The sequence below is a fragment of the Triticum urartu genome, chromosome 1, assembly GCF_003073215.2.
Source record: "Triticum urartu cultivar G1812 chromosome 1, Tu2.1, whole genome shotgun sequence".
Classification (NCBI taxonomy): Eukaryota; Viridiplantae; Streptophyta; class Magnoliopsida; order Poales; family Poaceae; genus Triticum; species Triticum urartu.
The window spans coordinates 114,289,172-114,295,171 of record NC_053022.1 but is presented as its reverse complement, the minus strand read 5'-3'; positions in this window follow the sequence as shown (position 1 = coordinate 114,295,171).

Below are 6,000 nucleotides of genomic sequence, written 5' to 3'. Positions count from 1 at the left end.
TTTTCTTGGCCGAGGTGTCGGGCGAGCCACTCGTCACGGACTCTGTGTTTAAAGGCCGCGAGGGCTTCGGCGTCCGGGAAATCGACAATTTGGTTCTTTTTAATTAAGAACATGGTCCAGACTTTTCAGGATGACTCTCCGGGTTGCTAGACTATGTGACTGAGGTCATCGGCGTCCGGAGGCCGGACATAGGTACCTTGGAAGTTGTCTCTAAAGGCTTCTTCCAAATCTTCCCACCTACCAATAGAGTTCTCTGGGAGGCTATTTAGCCAGTGTCGTGCTGGTCCTTTCAGCTTTAAGGGGAGATATTTGATGGCATGGAGATCATTACCGCCGGCCATGTGGATATGGAGGAGGAAATCTTCAATCCATACCGCGGGATCTGTCGTGCCATTGTATGATTTGATGTTTAGGGGTTTGAACCCTAACCCACCAGGGAACACCTAGGCTCCTGGCGTGCCCAGGTGGGTTGTTCCCACCTGATGGGCCCCCACTGGTAGTTATTTGCTCCAATAATTCTTAAATAATCCATAAAAAATCTCCGTGAAGTTTCATCTTGTTTGGAGTTGTGCAGAATAGGTGGCCTGACATAGCTTTTCCAGGTCCAGATTTCCAGCTGCCAGAATTCTCCCTCTTGGTGTGTAGCTTGCAAATTATAAGAGAAAAGGCATTAGAATTACTCCAAAAGGCATTATTATAGATAAAAACATTGTAAATAACAGTAAGGAAACATGATGCAAAATGGACGTATCAAATATTTAAGAACTTTTAGCATTGAATACACCCCATGGGAGTGCACCTATGAGCCATAAGCTCACAGGGTGCGCCTAGTGAGCTTGTGGGTCCCACAGGGGCCCCCTCACTAATTCTATCCACCCATTGCCTTCTTCTACCTCCAGAAAAAATCACCATTGCTTTCAGACCCGTGTTATTGCTCATTCCCATGTGATTTTCGATCTCCTTGCTTGGAGCTCCATTTTTGAAACTATTTTGGGGGATTACTCCTTGGTATGTGATTCCTCCAATGGTCCAATTAGTTTTTGTTCTAGTGCTTTATATTTTGCAAATTTTTGCTGTTGTGGTGACCATGTGTATGAGCTTGCATGTTGAATTTGTATGATCCAAAGTAGTTTTGATGCATGATATAGCCTCTAGACACTTGTGGGAGTAGTTGCTATCAATCTTGTTAAGTATTGTTCACTTTAATTTTGAGGTACCAGAAATTTCAGAAATTTTCAAAGAAAAGGAAAATGCTTAAGTGGAGGTTGAGAGTTTCTTCACGCCGGGGTCCTAAGGAAACCCCGAAGCCCAAGTACAATCTTCTGGTGCTGCCGAGGTGCGACCGTGCGAGTGGCCATGCAACATGTTCTTGAGGGATGTGGGAATTTTTGATGATTTCTATTATTTGGCAAACAGTATCAGCCTCATTCCTTTCCTTGAAGATAAGTGTGACCAATACCTCCTCCTCACTAATACATTCGTGCAAAACTTTCATTTTCATGCTAGGAGAGATATACCCACTGTGCCATTCCACCTCTATGATATTCCTAAAGAGATGACACTTGGGGGATTTTGTGAGGTTTTGCATGATTCCAAATGAGGGCAGCCCTCTAGAGCCACATCCTAGTGACATCGCAGATTTTATATCTGCGGGAACTATGGGGGAGTCGAGAGGAGTTTCTGAAGCTAGAGTTGCTAGTTTACATTTTCCCGTTTTGCATTATTACTCATTATTTTCCGGGAGGTGTTTGACTGGTTGATGGGTTAACCTTGCTATTTTGCGCCATGCTCTTTATTGCAATAGAACATTTAGTTTGGGAGCTATGGTAGCTCAATGGTTACACACTAGCCATTCAAATGATGTTATTTATGGTGATATTTATGCTTCCCGCCTCGCTAGACATTTTGAGATTTCGATTAGGTACAATGAGGAGGAAGAGAGGCTTTTACCTACCCAATATCTTGATTATGATAGCATGGTTGGGCATAACTTTATTGATTCTGGCCCAAGGCGATTTTGGTATAACTTGGTATTCAGTCAGGGCACTCATGAGATTATTACTTTGCCTGCACCTTGTTTGTTCGATCTTTCCCTAGGAAGGTATACCATTATGCCGAAGGACATTTACGCTTATTGGGGGTTGACACCGCCCTCAGCACCAGAACCAACACCTGAGACAGAGCTGGCGGAGGAACCCATTTATCAGTGGGAGCCTCGGGAGCCTGTCTACCAGTGGGATTCGTAGGAGCCCTAGTATTACCCTGGACCTGATTACTTTCAGTTGTGGCCATAGACCAAGTTAGGCCAAAATCCTAAGCTTGGGGGAGTACGTATTTCTCAATGACATTACATTCATGTACCACACATTCATTCCAGTTGTCGGTGTTCATCTTTCTTTTTCATTGTATATCCATGTTAGTTTTATTTTCGCTTTCTTCTTGTGTGTTTGAAAAACTTGAAAAACCCAAAAATACTTCTTCCTTATTTTCATTTTTTCTTTCTTGTTTAGTTAGTTCGTAGTACTAAGAGAAAACCCAAAAAGATTTCTCATTTCTTCTTTTCGTTTGTTGGGAGCTTTCCTGTGTAAATACTTTTTTCTTGTTTTTGTTTTCCTTCGTCAGTTTGCTTTCTTCAGAAAAACCAAAAACTCCAAAATATTTCAGTGTGTTTATTTGAAATTCTTTTCTTTTCTTTGAGTCATCATAAGGAGAAGACCACGATGAAAATATTGACTGGCTCTCATATGCTCTATTGTTGATCTAATGAAGAGTCAATATTACCTTGTGTTCTCCTTTGAATGAAATGTTTGCAGATTACAACTTAGTCCACGACACACTTGCACTATTATTATTAATATTATTATTGATATTATTATTATTATTATTTTCACATCATACGGTCATGCAATTGAAAGGCAATAACGACGATGATTTGATGATGTGATTGCGGTGAAGGAAAGTTGGCATGCACTCTTGCTGCTTTTATTTCTTAAATATGTTTAACACAGTTGTTCTTGATCCAACATATTATGTGTAACATGTTTGTGATGACAATTAGACATTATAGTTACTCATGCCATGCTTAAACAGCTAGGAGTGGATAATGATTTATCTTGAGTGTCAACATGCATTAAAATGGTTATGATGTAGTATGATAGTATGGTATCCTCTTCTGAATGGTTTGAATGACTTGACTTGGCACATTCACACACATGTGGTTGATTCAAAACCAACAAAGCCTCCACGATATTTATTTTCATGGTACTTATATCCTACTCATGCTCGTATTTAATGTTAATTATTCTCAATGCATGATTATGACTGTTTTTGCTCTCTAGTTGGCCGCTTCTCAATCTATTTGCTAGCCCTCACATGTACTAAGCGGGAATATTGCTTGTGCGTCCAAATCCTTAAACCCAAAGTTGTTCTAGATGAGTCCACCATATCTACCTATATGCGGTATTACTTTGCCGTTCCAAGTAAATTTGCATGTGCCACCTCTAATCATTCAAATAAGCATCTGTTTTGTGTGCCCATACCACTCATGGAGCGACAGAGGGCGGTCGGTATCTTCCATCACTACAAAAAAAGACACATCCGTGACATTTTGGGTCGAACGAATTTTTTTCCTGTCATGCTTATGACACTTCTATGACGATAATTGTGACAAAACCCGGTATCATCATAGATGTGGTGGGGTCCTACTTCTATGACAAAAAATCATGACAGAAAATGGGCTTTTCGTCCTGGGTGGGCTGAAGACGCAGCTGCATCACATTCTTTGGGCCGTCCATGATGAAAAAAACAATGGTAGAAGCGAGGGCGAGGAAAATATCGGGGAGTTCCTGGTTACGGTGGGTGGTTGGGGGCCGAGCGATGCGCGTTTCTCTTATACGTATGTGCGTGTGTGTGAGGCGTTGGGCTCTAACTAAACCCGAGCGAGGCATTGGGCTCTAACTGAATCTGAGCGATTGCACTGTAGGCTACGCATTACTGAACCCGAGCAATCGATCGATCCCTTGCTGTTAACTGAACCCAAGTGATTCCTTCGCTACTGCTGCTAACTGAAGCCGATCGATGCTGCCTCTGGATGAACATTGAGCGTTGTTGGGGGCTTTGGATGAATAGTTCCTAGTGGGGGGTTGGATGAACAGGACCCCGTGGTAGTAGAGGCCATTTCCGCTGGATGAACAATACCCCGATTGATTGAGCCGGTGGATGAACAGGACCCCATGGAGGGCTGGATGAATAGTAGCCGGTGGAGGGCTGGTTGAATAGTAGTCGGTGGAGGGCTGGATGAACAGTAGCCCATGGAGGGGTGGTTGAACAGGACCTCGTGGAGAGGGCTGGTTGAATAGTAGCCGGTGGAGGAGCGCGCGGTGGAGGCTGGATGAACACGAGCTCATGGATGAACAGTCATAGGTGGAGGCTGGAGAAGGTCAACGGTGGATAAACAGGAGCCCGTGGAGGCTGGAGGAGGTCAACGATGGAGATAACAATATCCCGTGGAGTCCCGTTTTGCGGTACGCCACACCCTCCCCGATGAACATGACCCGCGTTTCAACTGTAGCGCTCCAACACAAGTCTGTTTTCTCTGTTTTGCGGTACGCCACACCCCTCCCGATCAACAGGACCCCGTTTCGACCGTAGGAGGTCCGTTTCCTCCGTTTTGCGGTACGCCAGACCCCTCCCGATGAACAAGATCCCGTTTCCACCGTGGCTGGTTGAACACAAGGCCGTTTCCTCCGTTCTGCGGTACGCCAGGCCTCGTTTCCATCGGTTGTTCCGTCCAAGCCGGTTGGCTCCCGATGAACACGACGACGCATTCCGTTCTGACCCAGCCGGTTGCCTCCCCATGATCACGACGGCGTGCAGCTTCTCCTTTCCGACCCAGCCATGTACACAAGCCCTGGCCGTACATATGCGCGAGTAGGCATTCGAGACCCCGCCCGTATGTACGTACGTGGCCATATTTTCTTTCTTGTACCCTGGCCGTTGTACGTACGTGTACATGCTACGTGCGCGCCTCCACTACAAGACGCGTGTGCCTCTACTACGACACGTGCGCACCGCTACATCGACCAGTATGTACATACAAGTTCACGACCAGAATGACAACGCTACATATGCTTCGACCAGGTGGGTCCCGACTGTCAGGCACTTCCTTGCGTGCAAAGATGTAGATGGTGGGTCCCAGCAGTTAGGGGGAAACGTTTTTTTGTGAAATCATTATTTTCCGCGTAATAAGGAGGCACTTCCTTGCTGCGGCTGTGGACCCAGCTGTCAGCCTCTCCATGTACAGTACTCTTCCGATGGAAATCGTTCCTTGACCACGTTGACCATGCTGGGCCGAGAGCACTAGGGTGGTGGACGATGGCAAGGCCTAGGAAGGGGATGATGCGGAGCCGGGGAAGACGCGCCAATGGATGCCCACGCAAAGGGGAGTGCGTGCGTTGACCGCTTCAGTTGCGGTGTGAGGCTGCAGTTGCTGGAGAATAACAGGAGGTGTGGGTGAGTATAGAGGAATGGCATGGCCAGCGGTGACAGCGCAGCCAACAGGAGGCAGGAGCCGGCGGCACGAGCGACGCTTGTTTGGGCGGCTGGAGCAAGAAGACCAGAGGTTGAAGAAGCACTATGGTCGTTGGATGGACATCGTACGGTCACTGGAGCTAGAATCGTCATATTGACTAAGTTGACAAAGCCCTCCGTCCCCGTCATCTTAGTAGGCCCACGAGTCAGCCTCCCACTATGGTGGGTCCCAGCTAGTAGGGGGAGTTCATTTTTTGTGCGTAATAAGGAGGCACTTCCTTGTGTGCGAAGATATAGTTGGTGGGTCCAACCTGTCAGTGGGGGAACGTTTTTTCGTGAAATACAGAGGCCCTTCCGGTGGGTCCCAGTCGTCAGGTGGAGGAATCATTATTTTGCGCATAATAAGGAGGCATTTCCTTGCATGCGGCCATGGACCAAGCTGTCAGCCTCTCCACGTACAGTCCACTTCTG